We start from the raw sequence: 18,908 nt of genomic DNA, 5'->3' as shown, positions 1-18,908 counted from the left end.
GTAGGCTGCAGTCCATGGGGTTGCAAAGAGTCGGGCACAACTGAGCGACTTCACTTTCACTTTTCACTTTCATGCCTTGGAGAAGGAAATGGCAACCCACTCCAGTGTTCTTGCCTGGAGAATCCCAGGGATGGGGGAGCCTGGTGGGCTGCTGTCTCTGGGGTCGCACAGAGTCAGACAGGACTGAAGCAACATAGCAGCAGCAGCAGCAGCCCTTTATGGTCAATGCACTGTAATTCTCAGTTGGTGGTTTGTCTTCACTTTGTAGTGCCTGTTGTACAGTTTTTAATGTTAATCTAGGTGGTTTATTTTTCCTCTTTGAAGAAGGAAATAAAACTGACTGAGGGTGTTCTGTCTTCTCTACTGCCTCCAAGTCCTAGGAAAATGTTGAAAGGGGAAAATTGATGATTCACTTCTCTGACTACAATAATAAATAATAGGCAATGTTAATAGGAAAAAAAAAAAAAAAAACTCAGGCTGTTGTAACATTTTGATACCAGAGCTTTAAAAAGCTGCTTAAATGTCAATTTGTGCTAAATGACAGACTCTAAAAAAGGCCTGCAAAATTAACTGTCAAGGTTATAAATCCCAAGAAAAAACCTAAACCTTGGGTCACATGAACGTCTGCCAGGACTGGGTAATTTTCACTTTAACCACTTTTTAGTTGACAGGAGTAATCTGTAAATGTCGGAACCTTATTATTTACAGGACAGGGTGGCTGAGTCATCTTGATAGTCAGAGTGAAGAGTTTAAGTGTATTGTGGATCATTTTAATGCTGTAATATTAATGGGGAAGACACACACAGAAGGAACAGAGTTGAAAATAACGGGTCTAAAATATTAATACTAATGTTTCATCTAGAGAGAAGGAGGTTTCTGGCCACAATGGTAACTACTTTTACGTGAAAGCTCATTATCACATAAGGATGCAGATTAGACTAGAAATAATAAAGATGTCAGTTTTTACATTTCAAAAACAAAAGTGAATCCTTTCATACAAAGATGTTTCTGTGATTGTGTATCTTATGGCCCCACATTCTCACCCCAAACTGCATACTTAACTCTTGATAAAAATATGCATGTGTTTCTAGTTCACTTATTAATTTTGAGAACTTATATCATTTTTATTAACCAATTCAAAGTAGTGACTTTGGCTATAATTAGCATTATTTTTTATTCATTTCAGTTCAGGCACTCAGTCATGTCCAACTCTTGGCAACCCCATGGACTGCAGCACACCAGGCTTCCCTGCCCATCACCAACACCCGGAGCTAGCTCAAACTCATGTCCATTGAGTTGGTGATGCCATACAACAATCTCATTCTCTGTCGTCCCCTTCTGCCTTCAATCTTTTCCAGCATCAGGGTCTTTTCTAATGAGTCAGTTTTTCACATCAGATGGCCAAAGTATTGGAGTTTCAGCTTCAGCATCAGTCCTTCCAATGGATATTCAGGACTGATTTCTTTTAGGATTGACTGGTTGGATCTCCTTACAGTCCAAGGGACTCTCAAGAGTCTTCTCCAATACCACAGTTCAAAAGCATCAATTCTTCAGCACTCAGCTTTCTTTATAGTCCGACTCTCACATCCATACATGACTCCTGGGAAAACCATAGCTTTGACTAGACAGACCTTTGTCAGCAAAGTGATGTCTCTGCTCTCTAGGTTTGTCATAGCTTTCCTTCTAAGGAGCAAGTGTCTTTTAATTTCATGGCTGCAGTCACCATCTGCATGATTTTGGAGCCCCAAAATATAAAGTCTCTCACTGTTTCCATTAAATCAGTGCATAATATTGGAAAAGACTCTAATCAACCTCTAACCTAATAATTGAAGAAACTTATTTCTCTAATCTTTTAAAAGTGACCTCCTACAAGCTCCATTCCTCTTCTAAACTTTTTAGGGCAAGATTCCCAGATGGCTCTAGTGGCAAAGAACTCTCCTGTCAATGCAGGGGATGCTAGAGATGCAGGTTCCACCCCCGGGTCGGTAAGATCCCCTGGAGGAGGGCATGGCAGCCCATTCCATTATTCTTGCCTAGAGAATCCCATGGACAGAGGAGCCTTGCAGACTACAGTCCATAGAGTCACACAGAGTCAGACACAACTGGAGTGCCATAGTATGGACGCACGCATACAAGCCCTATGTCATGAGATGGACCCTTCTCATAGGACTGGTCTTTTATTGGCTCCACTGTTGGGGGAACCAGCAGGCCAGGTGCACCTAGAGTTGATCAAGTACCTCCTGTTGTTTCTGGATGATGATCTGTTACCCAGTTCTACATGACCTTGATCCTAGTGTCATCTTCCAACTTATAGACTTAATCCACCCCAACTTGAACTTGGACTCTAGGCAGCCTTGGTTCTGCAGATGGTTCTTGTTTCTTCATCCTTGGCATCAACCCCAATCCAGTTCTTCAACCTGTTCTAAATGGTGATAGGTAGCAGTTTTAAATCATTATAGAAATGTTCTCTCCCAACAGTTTGTTCTTTTTAATTGTAAGCATTGACACGTTGATGGGAATGGGGACAAGTGTCACCTTTGGCTCCCTCAGTGCTTTTGTCTCCCTTGGGTAGGTTGTTTCCACCTGTTTTAATACTAGGAGCTCTTCTCCCTCAGACGGTCCAGCTCTCAGGGGTGGGGGGCGGTGGAGATGGGTCTCAGATTTCAAGTCAAAGGCTTTACATTCTTCTCCACAGTCGGGGAAGCCCCAAATTGTCCAACCCAAAGCCCAAGCTACTCTCTTGGGAGGGAAAAAGAAAAATGCTTTCCTTCAAGGACAGACAGGAGTGGATGGAGTAGAGGTGGGGCACCCCGAGAAGTTCCCTAAATGATATAAAATCTAGGGAGGCTGTTTTCATAGTTGTTGCTGTAATTGTTGTTATCATTGTTAGGCTTTTCATTGTTAGGCTTTTCAGATTGCACTCAGAAAACTCAGGTCTGCTCATCCAAACATACCTGAGCTTCCAGGATAACAACGCTTCAGTTCACTTCCCTTCAGTTCAGTTGCTCTTTGCAACCCCATGGACTGCAGCACACCAGGCCTCCCTATCCATCACTAACTCCTGGAGTTTACTCAAACTCATGTCCTTTGAGTTGGCAATGCCATCCAACCATCTCATCCTCTGTAATCCCCTTCTCCTCCTGTCTTCAATCTTTCCCAGCATCAGGGTCTTTTCCAATGGGTCAGTTCTTTTCATCAGGTGGCCAAAGTATTGGAGTTTCAGCTTCAACATCAGTCCTTCCAATGAACACTCAGGACTGATCTCCTTTAGGATGGACTGGTTGGATCTCCTTGCAGTCCAAGTGACTCTCAAGAGTCTTCTCCAACACCATAGTGCAAAAGCATCAATTCTTCAGCAATCAGCCTTCTTTATAGTTCAACTCTCACACCCATACAAAGTGAAAGTGAAGTCGCTCAGTCGTGTCCAGTGCTTTGCGACCCCATAGACTGTAGCCTATCAGGCGCCTCCATCCATGGAGTTTTCCAGGCAAGAGTGCTGGAGTGGATTGCTATTTCCTTCTCCAGGGGATCTTCCTGACCCAGGAATTGAACTCAGGTCTCCTGCATGCCGGCAGACGCTTTACCATTTGAGCCACCAGGGAAGCCCAACATGACTACTGGAAAAAACATAGCCTCGACAAGACAGACCTTAGTTGGCGAAGGAATGTCTCTACTTTTTAATAGGCTGTCTAGGTTGGCTATAACTTTCCTTCCAAGGAGTAAGCGTCTTTTAATTTCATGGCTGCAGTCACCATCTGCAGTGACTTTGGAGCCCCCCAAAATAAAGTCAGTTACTGTTTCCACTGTTTCCCCATCTATGAAGTGATGGGACCAGATGCCATGATCTTCGTTTTCTGAAAGTTGAGCTTTAAGCCAACTTTTTTACGTTCTTCTTCACTTTATGCCATAAGGATGGTGTCATCTGCATATCTGAGGTTATTGATATTTCTCCTGGCAATCTTGATTCCAGTTTGTGCTTCTTCCTGCCCAGCATTTCTCATGATGTACTCTGCATATAAGTTAAATAAGTAGGGTGACAATATACAGCCTTGATGTACTCCTTTCCTGATTGGGAACCAGTCTGTTGTTCCATGTCCAATTCTAACTGGTGCTTCTTAACCTTCATACAGATTTCTCAAGAGGCAGATCAGGTGGTCTGGTATTCCCATCTATTTCAGAATTTTCCACAGTTTATTGTGATCCACACAGTCAAAGGCTTTGGCAGAAATAGATGTTTTTCTGGAACTCTCTTGCTTTTTCCACGATCCAGCAGATGTTGGCAATTTGATCTCTGGTTCCTCTGCCTTTTCTAAAACCAACTTGAACATCTGGAAGTTCACAGTTCATGTATTGCTGAAGCCTGGCTTGGAGAATTTTGAGCATTACTTTACTAGCGTGTGAGATGAGTGCAATTGTGTGGTAGTTTGAGCATTCTTTGGCATTGCCTTTCTTTGGGATTGGAATGAAAACTGACCTTTTCCAGTCCTGTGGCCACTGCTGAGTTTTCCAAATTTGCTGGCATATTGAGTGCAGCACTTCCACAGCATCTTCATTTAGGATTTGAAATATCTCAACTGGAATTCCATCACCTCCACTAGCTTTGTTCTTAGTGGTGCTTCCTAAGGCCCACTTGATTTCACATTCCAGGATGTCTCACTCTTAGGTGAGTGATCACACCATTGTGATTATCTGGGTCGTGAAGATCTTTTTTGTATAGTTCTTCTGTGTGTTCTTGCCACCTCTTCTTAATATCTTCTGCTTCTGTTAGGTCCATACCATTTCTGTCGTTTATTGAGCCCATCTTTGCATGAAATGTTCCCTTGGTATCTCTAATTTTCTTGAAGAGATCTCTAGTCTTTCCCATTCTACTGTTTTCTTCTATTTCTTTGCATTGATCACTGAGGAAGGCTTTCTTATCTCTCTTTGATATTCTTTAGAACTCTGCATTCAGATGCTTATATCTTTCCTTTTCTCCTTTGCCTTTTGCTTCTCTTCTTTTCACAGCTATTTGTAGGGCCTCCTCAGATAGCCATTTTGCCTTTTTGCATTTCTTTTTCTTGGGGATGGTCTTCATCCCTGTCTCCTGTACAGTGTCACGAACCTCCGTCCATAGTTCATCAGGCACTCTGTCTATCAGATCTAGTCCCTGCAACAACACTTAATAGGTGTTCTCTCCAAGGGCTTTATGTGCAATTCATCCTCAGAAAAGGAGCTGACCCAGAGGCACACAAACAGAAGAGAGACATAGAGGAAAAGGTCGTATGAGGAAGAAGGCAGATACTGGACAGTAGTCACGAGTCAAGACAAAAAATACTAAGGATTGCCAACAGCCACTAGAACTAGAGGAGAGTCATGGACCAGATTCTCCCTCAGAAACTCCGGAACGAACCCATCCTCCCATCCCCTTTATTTCAGACTCTGGCCTCCAGAACTGTAAGAGGATAAATTTCTGTCATTTTGAGCCACCAAGTTTATGGGACTTTGTTACCAAGATTGTCACTGTGGTAGTTAAACAGTCATATTAAGAAGGGATAAGGTCTCTAATTTATTTCTGGTGTCCTTAATTATTTTGATGATATAGCACTACTATTTGCAAATCATTTATCAAGCATTTTTAAATTCTAGTTTAAGAATATTAAAGCAGCCCAAGTTGCAAATTCATCTTGACTGACGTTATGGCAATGTTATTTGTCTTTGTTAATGCTGCAACAGGGAACAGACATATAATGCATGATTTCCCCCTTTTAAGTAATATTATTTTAAACTTAAACAACTGAGTAGATGGAGCAGTATTTTTCATAGACTTTGAAGTCTTGAACCTGAGATATTTTTAGGTAGAAAAGCTGAAATAGACAATCTTGATAGATAGTGATGCTATTTTCTATGTTAAAATTTCTTTTTAGCTTTTTAATCTTAAAAAACATGTGTGAGAAAATTCTTGTTAAACAGTCAAACAATATAAAAGTGTATGGAGAAACAAGTGAAAAACTGGAATTTTCTTTTTAAGAGTATGTTCTCTTTATGTGTTATGAGCACAGATCCTTCTCTGTTATTGAATATTTTCTGATACTCTGTCTTCACTCTCACCTTTTAAAAACTTTGTACATTATACCATATAGAGGTTTGTTCTGGTGTTGTCCAACTTATTAGATTTTTTTTCTTGATAGTTTCTGCATTTTGTGTCTGTCTTAGAAAGATTTAGACACATTTGTGTCTGTCTTACCAAGATTTTGAAATTTTCTCATTTAAAAAAAAATCCTTTTGTGCTTAGATATTTAATTTTATGTTTGATAGGGAGAAGAGATTGAAATTCTCCCCACTCATATAGCCAGATGTCATATTATGTTCAGAAAAGTTCTTCATTTCCACACAGATATTAAACATCAGCTTCATCAAGTATTCCACTGTGGAAATGGAGTACCAAGGAGCATCCAAAGGGCAATTTCTGGACTCTTTAGTTTGTTTCACTGATCTGTGTTTGTATATCTCAGTGCCAATTCAATATTCTTTATTATTAAGGCTCCGAAGTATATTTAAATAAATGTTAGGGCAGTTCCTCTCTTATTCTTTTTATTTTCAAACATTTCTGGATATGATTGAGTATTTTTTTCCTTCCAAGTGAACTTTAGAATAAGCTTTTTAAGTTACATACACAGCAAAAATCCTGTTGGGATTTTGAATAAAATTATATTAATTAAGTTAATAATAACTCCCTGGGAGAAAACCATTCAAGAACAAGGTGGGCCACCGTATTTATTCAAATATAATTTTATGTCCTTCAGTTGAGTTTTGTATACTTCATATACTTTTTAAACAGTCTTATAGGTGTCTTTCTATATATTTTATATTTCTTTTGCTATTATAAATAAGTGGTAGCTTTTCTACTATATTCAAATAATTGATTATTACTAGTATATCACAAGTTTATAGATGTTTTTACATCTGCCTGTGTTACTACAACAACATGTTACTAACCCCTCTAAAAAACTCACAGTTTTTCATTTGGTTTCTCTTGATCTTCTAGGTAAGCAAACATATTTCCTTATAACTAATGATAGTTTGATCACTTTTCTATTATTTATCTCATTTATTTAATTACCTAATTGCATTGGGCAGGATCTCTGGTACATGGTTGAATAGTTCTAGTAAGAGTAGACATCTTTGTCCTGTTCATGACATCAAGTGGAATTACTTCCAGTGTGTTCACATTGGGTATGATATTTGTTCTTTGTTTCTGGTAGATATCCTTTATGAATTAGGAAAAGTTCTTACTATTTCTGGCTTGATAACATTTTATTTTGTGTTATTTTTAGTAAGAGATGTTGAATGTCATCAGTCTTGGGCCGTGAAATTGATAGTTCTTTTTTAGTCTATTTGTCTTTGAATCACATAGATAGATTTATTAATGCTAAATTATCTTTGCATTACTGGTATAAACTCTACTTTGTCAGCAAATTAGTCCATGTTTTTAGTTACAAGCAACAAAACCAACTCATGCTAAGTTAAGCAGGAGAGCAGTTTGTAGAAAGCAATCAGAGAATGAATATCTGGGAAGTCAGAAGAATTGGGCTGTATGATCCAGAAGAAAGCCTTACATTATTTCAAAGAACTGGTCCAGTGAAGATACACTGCAGAGCACAATGCTGCAATTTTTATCACTTATGCTGGTCAGCTGATACTTCCTTTGGCTCCATCATCTTTGTGCTTGGATGTAGCCTCTATTGCCCAACAAATGGATTCTGAACAGTCCCTGCTTCTTCATACCAGTTGCTTCCAACTCAAAGTCTGGAGTTGTGGTACCAGATGAGCAAAGCCTGGGTCATGTACCTCTTGCTCTAGCTTTGGGAGAATTTGGGAAATATCATATGTAGCATGGGGAGCCTTTTTGATAGGAGATTGGGAATTCCCTAAATAAAGGACTAGTTGTCAGACACCAAGCAACTCAGAGGAATGACTAATGTCTCTGATAGTTCTGATGTGTTACTTTAAAAACAAACTGCTGGGTTCTGTTAGATAACATTTTATTTAGGATTGTTACATCAGTGTTTTTAAATGAGATAATTTATAGCATTCTATTTTTGAGCCATCCTTATTTTTGATATAAAGTTAGGCTGTTGTTATAGAATGATACGGGAAGATTTTCATGCTTTCTATGCTCTGAAAGGGTTTATATAACATAGTAATTACCTGCCTTTTATAGGTTTAGTAAAGCTTATAAAACCATCTGGGATTGGAGCCTATTTTTAGGACAGAACTTTGAAAATTGTTGCAATTATTTTTACAGTTATTGCTATAGTCACACTTTTCTCTTCTCTCTGTTTCAATTTGATAATCTATATTTTTAGAAAATAATGTCATCTATATTTTTAAATTAGTTGATATTAGAAAATTTAGTTTTTTTTTTTTTTTGTAATATAGACAATCTCCTCTGTATTTGTATTAGATTGGTACAAAAGTAATTACAGTTTTGGACTGTGAATTTTAAATCATTATAACTGGGCTCAAACACATCTTTATTAATCAAAATAGGAACCATTACAATCAACACATTTTTGCCAACAAGAAGTAAGTTTCTTTATTCCTGTGGCATAAAGATCCATGCTTCAGGATTCAACCAACTCTTGGAAAGCATTTTCTGCCTCTTGCTAGCTGTGGCAGTGTCTTCCCTGCAAAAAGCTGTCGAGATGCTTGAAGAAGTGGCGGTTGGTGAGAGGTCAGGTGAATATGGCAGATGAGGTAAAACTAAATAGCTCAATTTGTTCAGCTTTTGAAGCAGTTGTGTGACATGTGGTTGGGCGTTGTTGTGAAGGAGAATTGGGCCCTTTCTGTTGACCAATGCCAGCTGCAACTGTTGACGTTTTCTGTGTATCTCATTGATTTGCTGAGCATGCTTCTCAGATATAATGATTTTGCCAGGATTCAGAAAGTTATAATGGGTCCGATGGGCAGTAGACCACCAAAGAGTGACCATGACCTTTTTTGGGTGCAAATTTGGCTTTGGAAAGTGCTTTGGAGCTTCTTCTTGGTCCAACCACTGAGCTGGTCATCAATGGTTGTTGTATAAAATCCACTTTTCTTTGCATGTCACAGTCTGATAGAGAAATGATTCATTGTTATTGCATAGAATGAGAAAAGACAATAGGCACTTCAAAATGGTGATTTTTTAAAATTTTCAGTCAGCTCATGAGGCACTCCCTTACCGAACTTTTTCACCTTCTCCAATTTGCCCCAAATGCTGAATGACCTTGAATGGTCAATATTGAGTTCTTTGGCACCTTCTTGTGTAGTTGTAAGAGGATCAGCTTTGATGATTGCTCTCCTCTCAATTCGTCATTGCTGGCTGCTGTGCTCTTTTTCAAGGCTCTCATTTCCTTTGCAAAACTTCTTGAACCACCACTGCACTGTACGTTCATTAGCAGTTTCTGGGTCAAATGTGTTGTTGATGTTGTGAGTTGTCTGCTCTGCTTTATGACCCATTTTGAACTTGAATAAAAGAATCACTCGAATTTGCTTTTTGTCTACTGTGGTTTCTATAGTCTAAAATAAATATAAAATAAATAGCAAGTAGTAAGTCCTTAGCAAAAAAGCAAAGTGAGAAATGTGCATTAAAATGATGTATAATATAACCACATTTATTTAAGAATGTATTCCAATATCAAACAGTAAATTTCAATAATGTAAAACCACAATTAGTTTTGTACCAACCTAAGAAATATCTCTTTTCTCATTACTAATGGTATTTATTTGTTTTTTTCATTTATTCTAAACAAAAGATTCAAAGCTATTATCTATTTTATGGAGCTTTTCAAAGTGCTATGTTTGATTTTATTGATCAGTTTAACTCCTTTATGTTTTCTATTGCATTCTTTTAAATTTAATTTTTATGAATTCCTTTTTCCTCTGAAGATATTTTATTATTGTTTTTCTAGTTATTTGAGAAATTAACTTATTTACTTTGTTTTTTCCTTAAAATTACAAATTACATCAAGCAAATGAGACTTTAGAGAAGGATATGTCTATATTCCCTCATACAACTTAGATAAATCTTAATATTTTGCAATATTTGCTTCAGAGACCTTTTTAAGAAACAAAATATTTCAACTAGTAAATCCCATATATCTTTCACAAGAGAAAACTACTACCCTAAGCTACGCATTCATCATGCTTTGCTATTTGCTACATTTACACGTGCCCACAAGCAACCTAGAGTTTACATAAAGTTTTTAAGCTTTATATAATTGGATAATACTGTATGTATCCTTTTGCAAATTGCTTTTTCTAAACACATAATGTTTAATTTTATCTATCAAAATAAATGTAGCTCCAATTTATAAATTTGAGCTACTCCGTGGTTTCCTTTGATGAATGGGTCACAATTTATTTACAGTATCATGTTGATAAATCTGAGGGAAGAAATGCTTTATCTATAATAACACTAAAATAAGCAGAAGAACGACTGTAGAAAGAGATATTAGAGTTCAGACATTGCTATAAGAGTACAGTGAAAGTGTAATAGTGAATGTGTTAGTTGTTCAGTCGTGTCTGACTCTTCGCAACCCCATGGACTGTAACCCTATGGACTGCCAGGCTCCTCTATCCATGGGATTCTCCAGGCAAGAATACTGGAGAGGGTTGCCATTTCCTACTCCAGGGGATCTTCCTGACCCAGGGATTGAACCTCCAACTCCTGCATTGGCAGGCAGATTCTTTACTGCTAAGCCACCTGGGAAGCAGGCAGAACTTCAATTGACATCATTCTTGAAAATTGACTACTTCTTTTGCTGTTTCTTTGTCAAAAGATTCAGAAATTTTTTTTTGTGGGACCCAAATGAAAACCACCTAGATAATGTAATTGATGTTTTAATTAAAGTTTATTTTTCACTTAGTGGTTATAAATTTTGTAAAGCCTGTTTATTTTCAGTCTAAATTTAGAAAAATAAAAATAATTTTTAAAAAGTTGGATTTTTCTGAGGTTAGGTAGGGATGACTTCAAGTAGTTCTTGTGAATGCCCTCAACTTTTGTTCTTTTAGAATGTAAGGAATACTGATTTTTTGTCTACCTACTTTCTTATATTTTCCTTGTATTTTTTTTTTCCTTTTTCTCTCATCTGTAACATTCTACCTTAACTGAATATAGTACAGACCTAAAATATAGAATGACTTGATGTTCCCTGTTCTAAATTTTAATACGGAATATTTCTATTTCCTCTTCAGTATAGAAATTGGTTTTTGATGGATTTTTACTTAGGTCAGAAACCTCAATTTTAAAATATATGTATGTGGGTCTTCCTTAACTGATTTAAGGATTTGAAAGTAAAATAAATCCCCTGAAAATGGTAGCTTTATGTATTGTTTCACAGAAGCCCTGTTCTATAGGGCTGACTAAGCTGCTTGGTTCATCTGCATCATGGCATCAAATCTTTCATTCAAAGCATTATTCAGTGTCTCCACATCAAAATTACACATATATATCTCTATATATAGATATGTATATGTATACACACATATGTATCTATATATACTTTAAGATTTCAAAACAACTCTTTGGTTCTAAACCTTTTGAACTCAAGAAATATATATGGATTATTAAAAATAGATTTCTTTAACTTTAGGCATGTTATTGTAGAGCTAGAAAAAAAAAGTGCAAATGATGTTGCTAAAGCTGGAAGACTAAGAAAAAATGGTTGATATGCAGAGAATAAGAATGAACTATAGCATTTTGAAATGTATTATCAAAATGTATTTTAAATTTGAAAGCAAAACTTAAAAGGCAGAGTTAGTTTCCAAAAGATAGGGTCAAAGAGTTTGAAGCGAATCTTGCCATTCATAAATGTTCCTCAGAGGAGATGTCAGTGGGTGAGGAGAGCAGAGAGATGGATTTCTCTTTACTGTCTTTTCTTGTCAGCTGACTTGGGAAAGTGAGGAAGACAGCCTGGAGTTCCCACTCACTTCTCTGTGATGTAAATCGTAGCATTGAAGTAAACTGCTGAGACTTAGGTTTGCTCCTGCGTTGAGTGTTTCCTCTGTGTCCGGCAGCCCCTGTGCAACATTCTATACATTGGTGAACTGAATAGACATAGATCCTGCCTGTAAAGGGACTTCCTGTCTGAGCCATTCATTTGTTTGAGTACAGAGGGAATTTTTTTTTTTTTTAACCTATTCTTTCTAGACTAGAGAGTTTTTTACTGCTTTGTCCCTCTATTAAAAATCTGGAAATGATCTCAGGTGGCCTCAGCCTGCAATGGCTTGGAGCAGGGCTTGGATTGGACCGAGAGATTGGGCTGGGTCACAGTGGTGAAAGCACCAGATTCTAGCCTCTAGACCAGTGGTCAGTGACAAGGGCCTCAGTCCTCTGGCTTTACAGAAAAGAATTCCCACAAAGACGAAAAGTAGTGAAACAAGTGAAGTATTTATTAGGAGGACAAAGAGTACAGTATGTGTGGATAGACACACGGGCAGATTCAAGGAGAGAGTCCCTGAGTCACACCCTTGTAGCAGTTTAGATTACTTTTATGGAGTATTTCTTCCAGGTTTCGTTTGGTCAAGTATTTTGATTTGCCTGGTTCACAGTCCATATTTGGTATACCTCAGGATCCTCCCATGTGTGTGTGTGCATCTCTTAGCCAAGATGGATCCTACTGAAAGAGGAGCTGAGTAGACTATCCCTTGACATGACTCTCTTTTCACTTCCAAGGAGCCTTTTCTGCACGTGTGTGATCAGGGAGGTCTCCAGACTTCAGAATGAGAAATATGTGGTCTGTGCAGTCTCCAACCTCCTCCCTTAATTGCCCTGCTATTCTTGTCTTTGGAGTTTCAGTCAATAGAGAATGACTCTCCAATTGCTTAACCCTGGGGGTCCCATCTGCCTTCTGCCTCAGAAGCTGTCATTTGTCTTCTGCTTAAAGGATGAATGTGTTTTTTGTCTTATTTAGTGGCCTTTCAGAGACGGACTCAGTGAGCATGACCCAATTAATAACAGTAAGACAGAGGCAGCTGGGAAGGTGCATGGTGTAGGCTCTTCCTGCACCCGGGCACTGGACAGACACTGGAGGACAGATATGTGCCGGCTGAGATCTCATCCAGTAGGTAAAACATAGTGCCTAAGAATAACAAACATTTGCATAGCATTTAGTATGTCCCAAGCATAAACGATGTTTACTTCACATCATAGCCCCACGAGGTAGACGCTAGAGTCTGCCTTTCTGTCTTAATTCAGGAATCAAACAGATTCAAATAACATGGGGTAACCTCTTAATTGGGCTTGCCTGGTGACTCAGATGGTAAAGAATCCAGATGCAATGTGGGAGACCTGGGTCGGGAACATTCGATCTCTGGATTGGGACAATCCCTTGGAGGAGGGCACAGCAGCCATTCTTGCCTGGAGAATCTCCATGGACAGATGAGCCTGGCAGGGTACAGTCCATGGGGTCGAAAAGAATTGGACACGACTGAGCAACTAAGCACACACCCTCTTAATGAATTCCATTTTAGGGATGAAGAAACTGAAGCATGCAGAGGTTAGTGACTTGCCCAAGGTCACATGGTTGGAGAATTCATGGTTCAAATCCAGGTAGTACGGCTTTAGAATCTGTGTTCTTAACCACTGCACTACTCCCTCCCCACCAACCCCGGTAACTGCTTGCTATTAAATTTCCAATACTCGTTTCATCCCACTTGACTTGTCCTGCCTTAAGACCTCAGAATTGTCCTGCCTTGGAATTCGCCATACCTTTGAAAGAAAAGTGAAAGAAAAGTGAAAGTGAAGTCACTCAGTCGTGTCCGACTCTTTGCGACCCTGTGGACTGTTGCCTACCAGGCTTTTCCGTCCATGGGATTCTCCAGGCAAGAATACTGGAGTGGGTTACCATTTGCTTCCCCAGGGGTCTTCCTGACCCAGGGATCGAACCCAGGTCTCCCGCATTGTGGGCAGACACTTTAACCTCTGAGCCACCAGGGAATCCCTTTGACTCTACGAGGGGATTTTAAATAGAACAGTATGTATCTCTAGCTAGAAGGTTTGTGATTGTTGCCCTGGGCTACTGTACACTTTATTTGGAGAAGCGGGGGCAGAGTGGTGAGGAGGAGAGAGAACTTCGCTGCTCCTTTGCCTTTAGGGTTACTTTTCTACTTTGACAATGGGTTATGTGAACTGATATCCCGAGGGCAAAATAATGGTCATTCCTTGACCTTCAGTCTTTTTGAGTGTTGTGGTTCACGATTCCTAGCTGTTTAGCTTGTTGGCCTGGGTTCGGACTCCCCAGCATTGTCCCAAATTTTGGTCTCTTAGACTTTTTATTTCTTCCTTTATATGGTTTCTTCTACAGCAGAGATCCTCAACCTGGGATCGTGTATCCTTAACGCATTGGCTAGAGATGGGGAAGCCTGTGAAATTCTTAAATTGTATACAGACTTTTATGGATATGTGTCTGGAGGTATTTCTTTTTTTTCAAGATGGAGAGAGCCTGTATTTTATTAAATTCTCAGAGGAATTTCTAGCTATGAAACCAACCTAATTTTATAATCTGCTCATTTTTAATCTATTATGTGTATATTAAGTAAACTGCCTTAAATTATTTTTAGAAAGGTATATGATAAAAATATAAAATCATAACTTATTTGAAGGATTCATCATTAATTCTTTTTGTCAAACATACTCTAATGTGGTGCTATGGTTTACATTAACCATCTATGCCCAAATATAACTTCTCCATTCATTTTTGGGAATATTTAAAGTGATTGTGATCCAAGATGATATCAATCTATTAGCAACTGTGTTCTACCTGAGGAAAATGGTAGAAAAAGATGGGAGAGAAAGAGCCTAGGAAGATGACATAGATTTTGAAGGAAGGGCTTCCCTGATAGCTCAGTTGGTAAAGAATCTGCCTGCAATGCAGGAGACCCTGGTTCCATTCCTAGGTCGGGAAGATACACTGGAGAAGGGATAGGCTACCCACTCCAGTATTCTGGCCAGGAGAATTTCAAGGACTCTATAGTCCATGGGGTCACAGAGAGTCAGACACGACTGAGCCACTTACACACACACAGGTTACAGTTGAAGGAAGGAGTGATACCACTTCTGAAAAGAAAGGATGGAGATAAAGAGAGATTCTAACATGGACAGAAGGTGAGATGAAGGAATACACAAGTGATGGCTCAATATTTTCAGGAAAAAAAGAAGGGGAAGATTTTAAGTATGTGTAAAAAATTAAAAAAGGAACTGGGTTTAGTTCTGATATATATATATATATATATATATATATATATACACACATACATACCCTATTGAGATGAGAAGACTCAATAAAAGAGTAACAAAAGAAAAAAGTTAGGCTGTCAGTTCAACAGTTCAGCAAACTTCTGTGAACATTACCGTGATAAGATGCTCTGTAGGCACAGGGTCAGAGAAGATACAGTCCCTTTTCTGTGGGTGTCATGCTTAACACAAAGGCTACCACCAGGGCCTAGCTGGAAGCAAGTGAAAGTGGAATATTAGCATAAACCCATGGCAGTCTTCAACAATGTTTGTTGGATTTAGGAGGAGAGGAAGTTGAGTTAAAGTCTTGAAGTTTCAGGTTTACTTACTGACCTTATGATATGAGTGTTCCAGGCAATAACGATCTTTGTGAACAGGCCATTAGACTAGGAAAGATGTATAGACTAAGGGAAAACACTGTTCCTGTGTGGAGGGAGTGGAATAGGTGTCCAGAAAGATGGTGCTGCCTTGCTGGGGACCATCAAATTAGAGATCTGCTAAGTGATAAGAGGCCCCACAGTTAGGTCCTAATGGTGGGTCACTGAGACAGTGTGGAGGGATGCTGATGACCAAGAAGTGTTCTAAAGATGTAATAAGGGCTTGCGTATGTCATAATATAATCTAAAGAAATAGGAAGTACACAGGGGTTGCCCCCATAAATCTGAGACCTAGACATGTAAGGTCCTGCTCTTGTGTAAAGATCTCTCAGTACAGGAATACTGATTCTAGAATCATCTCCATTATATTGGTTTATCTTTCTAAGGCAGTTGTTTCCAAGCTGCCATGAAGATTCATTACCTTTTCTTGGCTCTTCTTTTCTCTGGCCTCTTATCTGCTGCAGGTAAGGCTTTAGCCATAATAAGGGAAGAGCTTCACACATAATACGGGAGGAGCCAACAGAGATGAAAAGTCTGTGAAATGACACAAAAACCATCCATCGCCAATGGTAGTCAGTAGATGCTCAGTGAATGTTTTGAATGATTGAATCATTGTTTCTTTACAGATAACCCCTTGAGAATAGAATAGAATTTGGAGAATTCTAAGATTCCCTTTCTTTTTGATACCAAATTACTTATTTCAGCTATGAGGTAGAATCTTATTTCCAAGGGGAAATCTTAAAAAGAATGACTTTGAGACCTTCAGTCCAGGGTCTTCTGACTCCCAGTACACCATACACATTTCATTAACACTGCTGCATTTTTCTGCCTATCTTAAGGAAGGTACAAACGGCGTCCATTTCACAGACTTCTATTGTGTGTCTAAAATGTGTTAATCCATGTAAAGGACCTTTAAGAAGTACTTGACAGCACTTAAGAAATGTTAACTATTATCATTACTACAGTTTTTACCTCTTCTTTAGTTGATTCCCTTTAGTAATTTTTCCTTTCAGTTCAGAATATCCTCAGTCAGGATGAGCTCAGAAAAATATGTGACTTTATTGTTCATCTTTAGAACTTCAAGTGCCCACAAGATGATAAGGGGTTGATAGGATTAAGAATGGAAAGCAAGGGGTGGAGGAGAGAAATAGTATCAGGAAAATGGAAACATAGATGGTACAAAGGTAAGAAGTGGGAGGAACATCAGTGTTGGCACTGGGGATTGGACTGAGTGATTTAGAAAGTTTTGGTGCCATTAATAGCAATGAAAATGCAGGGACAGGGAGCTGGTTAGGAAGGAGGCCAGTTAAAATGATTTCAGAAATGGTTACTTTGAAGTGACAATAAGACATCCAAGTGGAAATAATCTACTAGACAGACAAGTGGAGATACGAAACAAGGAGAAAGCTTGTGGCTGAAGATAAACATTGTGGGACCTACCAGAGGGTATGACAGTTGCAGTTACATGAATAGGCCACTACGTCAAGAGTACTTCTCCTCTCTCCTCTTTCTGGCAGGCATGTTGTATTCTGGGCATGGTGAGATGACAAGCACTGTGTATTAGCGGAGGACAAAGGCAATGCCAGAAACCAGCATTCTCTTTTTCTTTATCCTCCTCTCCCTCTCCTTCTCCTGTCTACTTTTCTTGCGTTCACCTTGCTTTTCTCTATTTTTCCTGGTCTTGTACTATAAGGAAGTTTGTAAGTTGCATACAGTAAGTGTTCTAAAGCTAAGTAATTAGGAAGAAGATTCTGGCAGAGGAAAACGAGCTTAGTAAAAAGTGATTTGGAGCAGTGATGATATTGTGTTCCAAAATGATCCCTGGGGGAGGCAGCTGAAAGTGGAGGAGAGAGGAAGTTGATGTGCATTTCAATTAGGAATGGAGTGGTTCCTCCTGAGACCCCTCACCTCTTCTCTTCCTGTTGTTCTCACTTGCCTGGAATGGCAGGACATCCAGCATGGCATGTCTTCTATTGGCCATTCTCCTGGGATCATCCTATGTTGCTGAGCTTATTCAGTCCAAAGGGAGGGTGATCAGTCTTCTATACCTAGTCAGGAGACATGTAGTGTCAGTCTGTTCCTTCTGAACTGTATTTTTAAAATCTAATTAAAAATTATTTTGTTCCCATGGGCCACTGTAACTGGTAATTCCACAAGTCTTTATATTTGCAGTCTCTGCTAGAACTTTGTGAAGTATCTGCAAATCAGTGTGGTCTCCTGTTTTAGCTTATATGTTTATAAATCTGCTTAATTTCAGGAACTGAAGATGATCATGTCCTCTCTAGTTTTCTGGAGTGTAAAAATCAGACACTGTGTGATTCTTCAGATGAAAAAGAAAACTGCTCTTACGCTAACAAGGAGGTTGGAATATGTGTCTTGCGCCTTAGAAAGCATGGAAAGCAAATAGTCATGAAGAAATAGAAAATTAGGAAGACAAATCAATCAACTCCCTTGTCTCATTAAAAAATAAAGTCAGTCTTCCTTTCTCTTTTTGTGACACATTTACTGAAAGTTTAGACAAAAGTTTATCAAGGAATAATGAGAGGACATTTTCTCTTTAGTTCCAACAGATCAAAGAATATACATTATGAAAACAAAAGAAGTCTGGTTCTGTCTGAGTTGGGGTGAAAAGCTTAAAGGACCTGAAGAGGCATTTATACTGTGTGTATGAGATACAGAAAGGGTACGTGGGGACAGGTCATTAAATTTTACTGTAGATTGTGAAGTCTTCCCTACCTGCTTTGCAGATTTCGGTGAAGTCTTAAGTTGCTTTAAAAAAAAATTATTTATTTATATTTGGCTGCATTGGGTCTTTGTTGCTTTGTGCGGGCTTATTCTTGCAGTGGCTTCTCTTGTTGCCAAGCAGTCGCTAAGCCCACAGGCTTCCTGTAGGTGCAGCGAGTGGGCTCAGTGGTTGTGGCTCCCTAGCTCTAGAGTGTAGGCTCAGTAGTTGTAGTGCTTGGGCTTAGTTGGTCGGTGGCAAGTGGAATCTTCCCAGACCAGGGATGGAAGCTGTGTCCCCTTGCACTGGCAAGCCAATTCTTATCCACTGTGCCACCATGGAAGTCCTTAACTTGCTTAATGATTATTTTTGGCTGAAACTCTTTAACTGTAATTAACATGTTAATGTTTATATCATAACCTGTGATTCCTTTCCCTGGCTTTTTATGCCAATTACCCAAACACCACCAGGGCCTGGTAAAGTAGGAAAGTGATTCTTTGAACCCTGTTCCTTCAGGCCTATGGTGCCTATGTTGCCCACTGTATCTGTAGCAAAT

General features: G+C 39.0%; 2 long non-coding RNA genes across 2 annotated transcripts; one reads left to right on the top strand and one right to left on the bottom strand.

Annotated features, from left to right (window-relative positions):
• Positions 1 to 12,390: 12,390 nt before the first annotated feature.
• Positions 12,391 to 15,824, bottom strand: LOC112446331 (uncharacterized). Its single transcript, XR_003034261.2, has 3 exons — positions 15,587 to 15,824; positions 15,371 to 15,465; positions 12,391 to 13,100 (listed from the first exon to the last, which is right to left on the bottom strand). It is a non-coding gene; the product is annotated as an uncharacterized lncRNA (long non-coding RNA).
• Positions 15,825 to 15,857: 33 nt separating this feature from the next.
• LOC112446330 (uncharacterized) lies at positions 15,858 to 18,116 on the top strand. Its single transcript, XR_003034260.2, has 2 exons — positions 15,858 to 16,094; positions 17,888 to 18,116. It is a non-coding gene; the product is annotated as an uncharacterized lncRNA (long non-coding RNA).
• The last annotated feature ends 792 nt before the right edge of the window (positions 18,117 to 18,908 follow it).

This window comes from Bos taurus, chromosome 4 (genome assembly GCF_002263795.3).
Source record: "Bos taurus isolate L1 Dominette 01449 registration number 42190680 breed Hereford chromosome 4, ARS-UCD2.0, whole genome shotgun sequence".
Classification (NCBI taxonomy): domain Eukaryota; kingdom Metazoa; phylum Chordata; class Mammalia; order Artiodactyla; family Bovidae; genus Bos; species Bos taurus.
Note: the sequence above shows the minus strand (reverse complement) of the source record. Positions and strands in the feature narration are given on the sequence as shown.